This window comes from Numenius arquata, chromosome 8 (assembly GCF_964106895.1).
Source record: "Numenius arquata chromosome 8, bNumArq3.hap1.1, whole genome shotgun sequence".
Lineage (NCBI taxonomy): Eukaryota > Metazoa > Chordata > Aves > Charadriiformes > Scolopacidae > Numenius > Numenius arquata.
This window is the reverse complement of record NC_133583.1, coordinates 6,850,530-6,864,393: the sequence shown is the minus strand read 5'-3', so window position 1 is coordinate 6,864,393 and position 13,864 is coordinate 6,850,530.

Sequence of the window (13,864 nt, the reverse complement as noted above, 5' to 3'; positions counted from 1 at the left end):
ACTCCTTCATGTACCAGAAACACTTCTTAGAAACACATCACTCCTGCTAGCCGGGCTCTTGCCAGGGTTTAGCTCTGAGGAGCACCCAAGGCTTAACGAACCCATCAGCCAGCAGACCCCCAGCCCTGGAGGGAGGTCCCTGGTGCTCCGTGGGGCCTGACGCTTCCCCCAGGCCCATATTGGTACACCAGGGTAATTCCCATAGGGAAATGCACACGCAGCTCCAGGACGCAGCCCTGCAAGCTCTCATGCTGATGCCAAATCAGGAGGCAAAGGAGCCTTTTCCCAGATCAAGGCTATTTATTTTGTTTTCCTGGGAGTTAAGTTGATGAAAATAAGCACAGTGATGCATCATGGTCAGAAGAAATTGCATGACACATCTGGTCACCTAATTAATACCACTAATGTCCCCTGGATGGCTCCGAAATGACCCAGCACTGCAGAGAGTTGTGTGTGTGCTTGCAGGGAGCTGGGGCAGTGTGGTGGCCTGCACTCCCACAGCTGTAGTGACCCTCTGTGACCACTGTCCCCAGCATCCAAGCTGCTCAGCCCGAAATGATGTCTCAAATCCAAGTGTCTGCAGCGCCATGTAACAAATGCTGGTCGGGCAGCCTGGAGTCAGCATCACACTGGGAAAGGGAGGAAAGTGGGTTTGAAACTTGAACTTATCACCACAGGGGACATGTGCTGCCACGGTGGTCAGTGTGCTGGGACGAAAGAGGGAACAGGGCTGTCCCCTAGGGCTGTTAAAGTGCAAGGGATGTCTGTATGAATGCTGTCTTTTAGTGAAGGACATGCTGTAGTTACAGGGCCAGGGCTTGCAGGGCATCTGGGGTTTGGCAAACACACAAAAGGTAGACCAGGAAAACGCTGAACATCAACAAATGGCTGTGGAAGAACCGCCCTCTCTTCAAAATGATCCCCCATTCCCAGTGAGGATGCATTTTAGCCTTAAGGAAACGTTGCTTTCATACATAAAACTACTTAAGATCAAGGCTTGGAAGACTTACTCATGACCAAACCGCTGCCTGTTCCTCCCCACATGGCTCCAGTTTGATTTCCCAGATCCCTGAACCTCCCCCTTCGCTTTGTAGCTTTGCAAACCTCCCCCTTCCACGAGCGTTGCCCCATGGCTCTGCTGTTGCAGGATGACCACAGCTGCTGATCTGTAACTCACACTGCTAGATTGTGTCTCCTCTCAGCAAAGAGCCTTTTAAGCAATTTCTCTTCTCCTTTCTTATGTCTCCTTCTGTTATCTTCAAGCACACAAGCTTGTTCCTTTTAGATGGAGATGGACATGAGGCAGCTCAGATGTGCAGAGCCGTCCCTTGCCAGCGAAGACTTTGTCCTTCCTCAATGTCTGGGACCAAGTCACTTTTCATTTATCCAGCTTGAGTGAATACAACTTCTTCAGCCTACAACGTCCCAGCTCTCCTACATCGAGTGACAGTGACACCAGATGGCAGCAGCAGCCTTCGGATCCCAGCAGCACTGCCAGCTCTGAATGAAGATGCAGGCGAGTATTTCTCTGCATCCCGGATATTTCAAGGACGGTCTCCCTCTGTGCTCTCCTGCTCTGGGGCTCAGTCAGCGTCCATATAGGTGTCAAAATAGAATTGCGCCGAGTATCTACATGCTGTAGTTGTTTAGTATGTCAAAATGACACACAGACTCCAATTTAAAAAGTCAAGAAAGAAAATTAATATCATCAGCTGTGCTTTAATTAATCATTTTGTCATGGCTTTGATGGCTTTGGTGCTGCTTTGATAGGTGAAAACAAAGATTAGGATTTCTGAAGGCCAGGCAGATTTTTGGGTGCCCGGTTAAAGTGATTGCTTACTCTGATCATCCATTTTCGGAGGGGCTCCCAGTTGATCACTCCTACATCTTTGACCCTCAGTCTCAAGAGGCTTTGGAAGATGTCAGATGGTGCTGGCCACATCGTTGCAGAGCCTCCTGCCTGCTGTGCCCTGGCACGAGTCCTGCTGCTGCCCCTCCTGCCTGACCCACCTCAAAAGCGGGGTTAGCATTAAAACCTTGGCAGAGAGAGGCTGGACCAGGAGGCCACAGACTGTGTCAAGAGGTAGGTTTTTGCAGACGCATTCACTGAGCAAACCTCCTTTGCAGGTGGGGAATACGGGTCCTTGTGCAGTGCTCCCCAGGCAGAAACCCCCTCGGCCACGGCAGTCGGGTGGGAGATAGGGTGTGGGGTGTGCGTCCTAGAAAGCAGCAAAGTGGAGGAGAGATCCTCACAGGTCAGATGAAGATGGCTTGATTTGTCTGGCTGCGTCTCGAAAGACTTTCAGGACGCTCTATGAACTATACCACCATGCAGCAGGGCAAAATATTGCCTACTCCACATCTTTTCTTGAAATAAATCAATTGAAGAAAGTTACATTAATTCTCTGGGCAGCAGTTTATTCTCTCCTTTCAAATTACCATGTTGTAGTGCTTTAATCTCCCGAATGATTTTTGTTTACGATGACACCCAAATATTTATTGATATTTTTTTTTTTTATTGATTTGGGGGCTATCAATTTACCTGTTAGCCACCGGGTCACTCCAGGAATTATTAGTGTACTAACTGCAAACACAAAAAGGAAAAAAACCAACCAACTTGGATGATTGATTGTTCTGTGTGTTTGGGCAGAGAGCGCCAGCAAAGAGAAAGAGCAGAGTGAAATCCCGTTGGCGGGAGGAGAGGACCTGTTTCTGATGGACAAAAATTAGAGAAAGCCAAGTGGCTGCTGCTGGCAGCCCCGTCTGCGCTGGACAGGCTGCCTGGCCCCGCTCGTTCTGTGGATTTCTGAATGGTACCGAAGCCCAATTAAAATGGCACTAAGTAATTCATACCGGCACACTTTAAAACAGTGAGCAATTTTAAGCAGCCTGGCAGCGACAGTAATCTTGTTCAACAGTGGAGATGGTTTTTTTAGGTTAAATAAGAGAAATGAAGAAATGGGCCATGATTCCTACTAATACTCTGTCTTTTTTTCTCTTAGATACTAATAACTGCATTTTAACCTCTCTGCTGCTCACACTGACCTGGTTTGCAAACAGAAATAAACCATTTCAGCTTAATTTATGCAGGGCAGTGACCCTGCAAGCAGCAGGACAAGAGATGTGGGTTCAGCTTTCTCTCTACCTGTGCCCAGGAGCTTGGGAAAAATTCAAATTTTAACCAAAACTTCTGGAGTCAGGAAAATCTCAGAAATGCCAGTAGCTGTGGATCACAGACTTAGCTTCTTTATCTGCCTCCACTTCCCCTGTGCAAACCACGGGACTGGCCTCCAGGTGTGCCCATCGCAACCAGGATGAGCCTGGATGGGCCAGGAGAGGCTGGGATGGATACCCCTCGAAGTGTTACATGAAGCCCCTTCAGAAAGGACTGGCAGTGTCTCCTACACACTATTCTCTTGAACACCTGACTAAGCTCCCTAGATACCTCTGCCATAGAAATAAGCCACCATGTAGAGCAGAGACCCCGTTAGGGCAGCCAGGCAGAGCAAGCTGGACCCTGCTCTTGAGTCACCAGCACTTACGAGCGGCTGCGTAACCTGAAAACCGGCAGCACGTGAACAAAACGGTGGGTGTTCACAAGTGAAACGGGAACTTCCACTGGCTTTGGACAGCAGTAGTGTTTAGGCTTTGCAACTTGGGATGCTAAGAAGGTGCTACAGCATATTGCCTTGCAATAACATGAAGCAAAAGCTCAGCAGAAAGTCTGTGAACCAGATAAGATTGATTAAACAATTTCTAACCAACAGGGTTGCACATAAAAATTTTATTAAAACCTCAAGTGCTAAATTTATTTCCTGGGTCTGTCACCGCTATTTTTTTTTTTATTCAGTAGTGATAATTACTACATTAGAAATTAAATGAACCTCATATACTACATCTTTCAGACCTCCTAGGAGAGTTGTGAAAGTGATTTAGGGAAGTGAATTTGCTATTGTGCCTAATCAAGTTACAGTAATTGTCACCTATAATTTTAACTTGACTGCTATGTGTTTAATTGGAAGCTTTACCTACTTTTTTTTTTTGGAACTGAGCTTCTCTGTGACTGTTTTTCTACTTTCCATCCCCACCCAAAACTCACTGACAGAAACCAAATCATTGCAGACAGCTGTGCAATTAACAGCACTGCTGTTTGCTACAACATCAGCTTCTTGATCATTCATTCTGCTGTCTTGCAGCATCAGGTGATTTTCCTCATGAGACCAGCACCCGGTTGTCTCCCTTGATATTATAATCACCGCTGTGTAGATACCAGTGGCAATAAAGGGGCTTTCTGGGCCTGGGGGATCCTTAGCAGGACTGCAAGTATTGCAGCATTCTGTGGATCCCAAAGTTAAGGTAAGTTCTGGGACGTGTGTTGGGGTAAACACCGGTCCCCTGCAGAGCTACTAACGTGTATTGAAATCTCTGTGGTTGTTTCTGAGGGTGCTGATTTACAGCCAGATGGAGCCAGGCTGCTATGGCTCTGTGCGGCCCCTGGTTCTGGAGGTGCTTGGTCAGAGACGCTTTCAAGGACTTGCTGACCTGCTCTCTTTGTGCTTCAGAGATGCTGAGCCATGTGCCACCTTAGAAGAGCTTATTAATGTGTCCCTTATCCTGATTCCTCCCATCAGGCCACAGCTGCTTTCCTCAATGAGCTCTGTGGGGCAGCAAACTGCCCAGTCAGCCAAAGGGTTTACAGAACAGGGAAGTTGTGGATGCCCCATCCCTGGAGGTGTTCAAGGCCAGGCTGGATGTGGCTTTGAGCAACCTGCTCTAGTGGAGGTGTCCCTGCCCACGGCAGGGGGGTTGGAACTCGATGATCTTTAAGGTCCCTTCCAACTCTAACCATTCTATGATTCTATGAACAGCAGCAGGGGACCTGCAGGTGCGTGGCAAAGTAAGATACAGGACAGCCAAAGGTACCCCAATGCCTCTCAGCAACACGCCAAGCTGCCTATGTTGGGAGCTGAGTCAAGGGTTAGGCTGGTGGAGGCTGCTAATTCCTTCTTTCCTCCCAAAAACATGGGGAGTTCAACACGTGTTCCTTCCTGTGGTCTGAGATCTGGACAAATGCTCTGGTTACTCTGTTCCTCCTTCCCTTTTCTTGCTAAAGAAATGTATCTATGCATAGATACACATACAAATTCAGCCTGTAAGGAGACAAGGTTTCTTCTGGATTTAGGGAAGATGACAATGATTATGAGCATGGAAACTTGAAACTGGTTCATCTGACTATTGATCTTCAACTTTCCTGGATGCTTGCCCAGTACCAGACTGAAGAATGGGGCTGGTTCTGACCATAGCTATTCAACGTAAAGTAATACTTTTCCCACTGGAGTTGCATAATACATAAAACCTGTCCCGTTTAGGTTGGGATGAGGCCCTCCATTTTTAGAGAGTCTGTTATGGATCCTTAAACATCCAGAAAGCCTATATTATGTTGATGCAATTAATGGAGGTTATCTGAATCTATTTTATCGCTGTAACACTCATAGAAATTATTGGGCTTGTGTGGCTTTGCACTCACGTTCTGGAGCGATGTGTGTAGAATAGCAGTAACCTTGTCCCTGAATAATTCATGTTGTTTGTTAGCCACATTCTAAGCCTTTCTGCTTAACCACAGAAGATTAGCATTTTTGTTGCTTTTTTTAATCAAAGGTTTGAGGCGGGGGGAAGTGAGAGTGTCGGTTTTCTTTTTAGCTTACTTTAAACAGTTCCCCAGGCTTTCAGTACGCAACTTAGCTATTCAAATTGGGATATTCTGGCCTTGGAAGCGTTTTAGCTCTTAGGCCTGCTACATTATACAACTTTCTAGTAAATCATGAATAAGTTGAAAGGCTATAGAGCTTTTTTCCTAATTTCTCAAGGGTCCTTTTACTACCTAATTTGTTTTCATCCCGTGTTATTTACTGACTAACTCTAATCAACTCTTCTGGTATTGTTCCAGGCCGCAAGTGTGGGAAGGTTTGGCAGGTAATGCGTGGCAGCACAGGGGGTTTGAAAGATCCTGGCCTTGAAATGAGTATTGTTGGTTGGAAATTGGACTCCATTATATGCCGGAATTCTCCTGAGCTTTGTCTTCAAGATAGGATGCTTCACTGGTGTAAAACAGCAAAGCTCCGTTAGGGCTCCTGAGTTGCACAGCTGCAGTTCAGAAATACTTAGCCTCAAAATCAACAGGATGAAGGTAAAAGCCAAAGGTCTGGCTCAGAGCAGAGTGGGAAGGGAATGCCAACCTTTGCAAATCCAGGGCTGGAGGTATATTTTCTTTGCTTCCATCTTGGGGTGATGCAAAGTAGCATTTGTTGGGTTTTTTTCGCCAAAAAAATTAGAAGTGAAAAGTTGAATTAGCAATCCCATTAAGCATCCACCCTGTATATCTCAGGGAAAGGGGACAACAGAGGTAAGACAAGGGGTTTGCAACACCACTAGCTGATGAGATGACAATAGGAGGCAGTCCACCGAACCAATCTGGCACCTTGGCTGGGACCTCCTTCTGCCCAAGAGGCCACTAAATCAGTGACACAGCTCCTTTGACTGTCTGTGGATCCACACCAGCCCTTTGTGTCTGAGTAAACTAAAAATCACTGGCATGAAACAGCAGCCAGGTCCTGTTGGCACGAGCACGTCACTGAAGGGGAGTCTGTTTGGGTTGTGCTGACAGATTTAACAGAGAAATGTTGGTGTGTGCAGTGAGCTCTTTGGACATGTTTGGTGAGGAAGAGGCTGGAGTGAGATCACTGCTGTAGGAAACAAATCCCCTGTCTCTGCAAAGCATCTCTGCTCTCCACTGTTCTGTGTTTTCCCTTTATTTTTCCATGTTCTCTCTTTCACTCTGAATCCTCCTCTGACACACCAGGTGCAGTCTGGCACGGATGGGGTGACAGAAGTTAGTACATGGCCGCAGCTGTTTGAGTGCAGCACTGTGGTGTGACATTCACAGCTTCCTCTGGCACTTAGAGTTGGCTTATCTCCTTTTTGCCACTGCTGCTTCTTTTCTTTTCCTTGCTATGCCATATTTAAGAAGCAAAACAAGGATGCTCTTGGAAAAACATACGGATTTTGAAAGACTGCTGCGTTAAATCCCAAACTTTGCAATGCAAACTTTCCAACCAAGCTAATTTTCCAATAAGCTGGCACTGAGTTTCTCTTCCTTCCCTTATTGATGCTGTTCAAGCCTCTTCTCCTGGAACTGCAGCTCATCCTATCGTGCGCGGTTGCCAAGAGCCAGTCCACAGCTCCCACATCGACATGCGGTGGAAATGACAGCTCCAGCTTTCACACGCTGGTGCACCATAGTCACTGGGGAGTTTCTCTGTTCCACTATTAGGTTTCAAACCTCCCTGCTGAGTAGCTGTCCTCGAGTCGCATCAGGTAAGCTTAGCTATGCACTGAATTCAGAGAGTGGAACTGATCCCACAGCTCAGCTTTAGACAGAGAAGAACAATGAGAGGGGGAGCCAAGCCTGGCCTCTGTCTGAAAGGTAAGGTTTTTAATATATTAAAAGAAACAGATGCCCTACACTTAAGGATGTGTGTTGTATCTAATTCCAGGTCCACCTCTATTTAGCTGAATACCAGGGCCATATATTTGAGGCAAAGTATGTACAATACACAGTGTATTACATGTATGTCTAAATGATGTACGTTATGTTTAACGTGCATATGTTTTGGTTCATTACTTTTGACGGGAAAGCTGTAATGCTGCAATTAATAGTCTGTATGTAAACTCAGGAAGCTACAGGAAACTATTACAATTAGCAGACAGGAGTCAACCTCACCAAATCCGTGCTTTTGTTTTCCCAAGTGTTGATACTTCTGTTACTGAAAGAGTTAAGTTCTGCCCCGAGTTTCCTCTCCAGCACTCTGTGGAGAGGCGACTGGCTCTCGTCAATTTTCTCCCAGCATTCCCTTTGCCTCAAAGGGACATTTATATTGACTATGATAGAACTGGGTTTAAATTTTTTTTAATGATAAAAAGAGGAATCTTTATTTGGATCCATCTGAATTTATAAAATCCTTATTTATAAAGATTTGAATTTTTTAGCTGAAATAAGTGGATATGCTCGCTGCTAAAAATGGTACATAATTGTCTTACCAGGTCCCCAAAGAGCACTTGCTATTTTCTTTGGAAAATAAATGAAAATTTTTAATTTCTCCTCATCTGAAATGGAAAAAGAATGGTGAATAAGAGTGACTACCCTGAGATCTTGCCTACACAGTGCACGCTAGAAATGAGAACCATCTCTGCAAGAAGAAAGTGGCATTAAAATTACTTTCCCTTTCAGCATTTATACTATTTCTATGACTAGTAAAGGAACTGAGCTCTGAGTGTTCTTTGTGTCTATGACAAGCAAACATGATGAATCTGAAAAGGAATGAATGTCCCAACTCATTTTCCTTGCCCTTCAACTCCTGTGCTCCTTGTGTTGCTGACAGTTTTTGCCCTCCAGTTTGTCTGGGGCAGCAGGAGCAAGAGGCCACTTCCCAAGCCAGGTCTTGGGAGGGACTGCTGCTACAGATGGCTTGAAGGCTCTACAAGGAGCTGATGGGCATGCAGGGCTCTAGCTGGCCCAGCCATACCTGCAGTCACGTTTGTAGGCTTGCTTTCTCGCTGATCAGCAAGTTCAGTTTTGGAGGCGCATTCAGACTTTAAAAGCGCAGATGTAGCAGTGATGGATCCTCCAGGGTAAGAGCTTTGCTTATCTCCAGTGAGGCCATTTCAGATGTCCAATGAGAACTGTGTGTCCTGCTGCGCTTGCCTGGTGACTCACACCAACTGGTATTGGTCTATGGTGAATGTATTCAAAGGGTGGAAAACAAATAGTGAATCCAGCCCTTTGGTCAGGCTGCCTTTTCGCTGCGTGTGTGCTGAATGCCTTGTACTGGGACGAGGCAGGGAAAGGCTTCTGTGCTCTGCTGGGCATGTGCTATGCAAAGAAGCACTTAATGTAATACCATTTATCCATAAAACAAAAAAATCATGGAATTGTATGATAGTCTGGTTTGGAAGGGACCTTTAAAGGTCATCTAGTCCAACCTCCCCTGCAATAAGCAGGGACATCTTCAACTAATCAGGCTGCTTGGAGCCCTGTCCAACCTGACCTTGAATGTTTCCAGGGATGGGGCATGTACCGCCTCCTCTGGGCAACCTCTGCCAGTGTTTCACCACCCTCATTGTACAAAATTTCTTCCTTGTGTCTAGTTTAAATCTACCTTTTACTTTAAAACCATTACACCTTGTCCTATAGCAACAGGCTCTGCTCTAAAGTCTGTCCTCATCTTTCTTATAACCTCCCTTTAAGTACTGGAAGGCTGCTATAAGGTCTCCCCAAAGCCTTCTCCTCTCCAGGCTGAATAAGCCCAACCCTCTCAGCCTGTCCTCACAGGAGAGGTGCTCCATCCAAAAGGCAACAGAATCCCAATTAAGGAGGTTAGACTTCTTCAGCTGAGCATCTGACCTAGCACCAAAGTGCTACTTAAATTTCCACAGGTAGTCATTTGAGATGTGGCCTCAAAAGCAGAGCTTCCTCCATATGCCAGATCGTTGTCTTGGCTCACGGGCCGTGCAGTCTCTTGGCAGACCTTGTATTTTCCTTCTTTACTCAATTGATGGATCTTCCCAGTGCCTTTTACCATGAGCTGCCCCAGTAACTGAAAGTGACCGTGATCTCTCCAAGATGTAGCTAATTCCAATTTGCTGACCTCTCATTTATTTCTTACATCCCCCTAAGGACGGCTGAGAGCGAAAACTCGTACGGTTGAAACAGAAACAATTGTGTGAGGCTCAAATGAGCGCTGAATGCAGAACAAGGGGCTGGGGGGCACAACAGCTGGCAAATTCTGCATTTCAGCACGGAGTGGTCCCATCTTGAACCTGATAAATAAGAATCCTGGTATCTCAACTCCAATGTGGCCTTTGGTTGTTCTTTCATTGGTGTAACAGACCAAAAGAATTAAGTTTAAATATGAATGAATCTTATGGCAGGACAATACAGGTATCAACACATGAACATCTAGTTTTATTTGTATGTCACTTTATCATCTGTTCATCAAACAAGCCTAGGAAAGTTCACTAGTGAAGATACAGTGATATTCAGTGTAATTTTTAAAAGGTCAGGTTTGAAGTTTTGGAAACTGTTCCCCTTCCCACACAATAGCAAAAAAAAAAAAAAGGCGCCCTGCTAACTCCACGTATCACTTTATCTTAACTATTTCTGCTTGGAAAGCTCTTCTTTATTCTACTAGGTTAAAGAGCAGGCATGTTCTCTAAGCACAGTTAAATCCCACAGCTTATTACCATGAAATACGTGAGCTTAGAGGATATGAAAGCAGTCTGCCCGGAGAGAGTTCAAGGCCTTTTGTATAAGGAACACAGTTCCAGGCTTTAAAGCCGCACCATGTGTCAGGATTTTCAAAAAGGCAGTTCTCAAAACAGCCTTTTAAACTGGCAATTATTTCCCATATATCATCAAGACGGACTTTTTAGAGCAGAAATGAAGATCCTAAAAAGAATTCAGTTTGGAAGTGTTCCTGCGCTTCAGAGGTGCCACAGCAGGACACGCAGGGACAGTTGCACGAGTGAAAACTTCACTAGCCCAGGGACCCAAGAGCTGCTTAATCATTGATGTTTTTGGAGCCTAAATGGGGTGCCTGGTCTGTATCAGAGCTGGCATTGCTGCAGCTTCACTGTCGTCAGGATCTCTTTGGGCCAGAATAAAGCTGAATGACTGCAGTTAGACAGTCTTACTTGGCAAAAGAATTAGTTTGCAAAACCTGAATGACCTTATTTGGGGAGGGTGGGGGTCGAATAGGGGAAAACCATGTTGTCCACTTTACTGCTTTAGATTCCAGAATGAGTCATCTTCCTCTTTGTATATTCTAACACGGTATTTGCAAATAATTTCGAAGAATCCACCTGTTGTCTGACATCCAGTTATCTGATTTATTCTGTTGCACTGAGATTTTAGAGGAAATAACTTTCATTCTTTTAAATACATAACCATTAAATACACTTTTTACAGCCAATAACAGACTAGGCGTTCTCTCTAGACCTCATCTTAGTGTCCCTCCATTCAATAACAAAGCTATTGACCACGATGAGAAAAGGATCTAAAGCCACAAATGGAAAATAAAAATTGCCCGTGCCAAGGAATATGTAAACTGAAGTTTTCATAAACAGTCAAATATTCCAAATTGAATCCAGAGGATATAAAGTATGCAATTGAGTTTGGGTGGGTCAAGTAAATAAGGACAGGTAATGAGACATCTCCATTGCAGCTTATTACTTAAAAAAACCCAAACAACCCTAATACCCCATTAAACTGATTTCCTTATGAAAGCTGATGCATTGGGCTTACCTCTGTACAAAAAAGCAAATACAGGACCACTTATAAAAATATTCATGCTACCCATTACCCTCTCAAGGATGTTAAGATTGTTCATGGTTGTTACCTTTCTGCATACAGTGAATAGGTCTGTAACAGCACACTGCCCCATCTTCTTGTCAGATAGTATTGACTCAGAAATAGCCATTAAAAGTTAGATGTCTGAGATTTTTTTTTAAGCAACAGGCTTTTTGAGTTATGAAAGTAACTTGAGTATATTAAGCGTCCAGTGTTCTTCAAGCTGAAAGTACGAAGGAGAGAGATGCTTTCCTTCCTGTTGCAGCTCCAGGGATGGTCTTTTCCAAATTCAAATTCTTTAAAACACAAAAAAAGTTACTGAAGAGAGAAAGAACTGAAAAACATGGCAGCTCTGAGTGACTTCAGAATGGCCCAGGAATATAGGATGGTGTTGAGTGTTTCAAGTTTACTGTACTACCCCTAAAAAGAAACAAGTGTGGCTGCAGCTATGCCAGCTCCCCCAATTAAGAAGGAAAATTAGTTTGCTCTTAATCATCTTGGCTTGTTCTAGGCAGAAGAGGCTCTTTATTTTTTGCTCTCCCCTTTCTCTAGCCATCTGTGCTCTTTGGGAAGTGTCTGCACCTTTCCTGTGGTTCAATCACGTTCTGACAAGTAGCTGGATCAGTTTACATCTACATTAGCACATTGAAGTACCAGCCCTTAATAGTTGAAGGTGGCCAGGCAATCAGTGACCTATTTCTTTGGAGGTCTGTACAGGTTTTTCCATGCAAGCTGCAGAGTTTTAATAACACACATGTGTAGGTAGAAGCAAAAATGGATGGAGTGGAGAAGGGGCAGCAAGAAGTCATTGTTGTTCCAAGATCAAATTCTTTTCTCTTGTTACCTCTTCCACCATTGCAACGGTCTGTCTGATCTGGGCCCTCTGGAAGTGGAGAGAAGGTAGATAGAAGGGTTTGGAGATAAGATTAATCTACTTGCTGAAATCCACTTCTGGCCATGAGGTCAGAAATACACCTCTTCCTGCTCTAGAAGGGACATACTTCCCCTTTGTGTGTGGTTTAGTTTTACAGAGTGGCCAAGAAGCCTGGGGGAAATGTGTCACGTTTGCTGGCAAGAGGGATAGCAGAGACTCCAGGTTCGATATGCAATGTTTGTTCCAAATAGCTGGGAAGCCAGTTATTTTTTTAAGTCATGCTTTTAAACATAGCTTTTAGGAATAAGAAATTAACCACGCAAAGATGTGCATGAAATACCAATGGAAATACTTTACCTGCAAAGAGGTTAGAGTTACTTCAGTTCCAGTGAATGCCCTGGTAGTGCCACATTTTCTGTTGGCAGCCGGGGCTCTGATGCACACCTTTAACACAGCCACGAGAAGCTTAAGGGTCCTGGCATGTCAAGGAGGGATCATCATAAAAATACAGTTAGAGACTTGACAAATTGGAACAAGGCTCATACTCTGAGTCTGCTGTAACCCAAACAGGGCTGTTTTCCTTTGAGATCGCTGTTGGGTTATACCTGCTGAAAAATGAGGTTTCACTGGGACCAAACTCACTGAATCTCCTCTTTCTGTCCCCTGTGCAGAGCAGATCCAGCGTAGTATGGATCCCTCGTCTCTGGGTGGGTGCCCAAGCCTTCTCTGTCGGGCTCCTTGTAATCACAGACTGCTCTTGCGAAACTTTACGTTGACGGCGATGAACGGGTATTTTGTTCTAAAGTGGCTGCTCCAGAATACATCACTCTCACATCACCTAAACAACGCCAGTCACCCAGCTTTTCAGTAGCTGCTGGGACCTGCTGAAAACAGCAGAGCCTGTCATTCCAAGATTAAAGGAGGGATTAGCTGTGCGATTTCAGTCAGCCTTAAGGGAAAGGTTAAACACTTTGGGAGGAGGAAGTACTTGTGTGTGTGTGTGTGTGTGTGTGTACGCACACGTGTCTTCCAAAACAACAGATGGTTTCAATAAAGTTGCTCCTGCTGCTAGGAAGTGGCACTTCTTGACATTAGCAGACCCATGTCTCATCAGGGTTCTTGTTTCTACCAGCCTGTCTCAGCAAGGCCAAATCCACTGTGCAGTATGGGGTAATCAGAAAAGGCACTCCAATATCTGCCCCATTAATTGCCCCCCGCCAGTCTTCCCTCTCTTCCGATGTGACGCCCACTGTGCTCAGTATGGCCGGATCGATCGGCTTTGAAGGGCAACTTTCCCCTAATGATCCGCAATTCCCCCTACTTAAACTGCCACAAGAACTGTCTTTTTAAAGATTCTGCAAGAAACACGTGATTTCTTGGAACCGCTAAACAAAAACCTCTCTGCTTCAATCAATATATCGATGTATTAAATTATTGTGCAACTAAATTAATGTGCCCCTTGGTGACAGAATGGCAGAAAATGAGCAGTGTTTTATGCATTAAAGACAAACTGGTAAAAAGATTGTTTTTCAAGGTTAGATTGTTCCACAGTGAGTATCAAGATTTTTTCAATTAAAATATGAGGG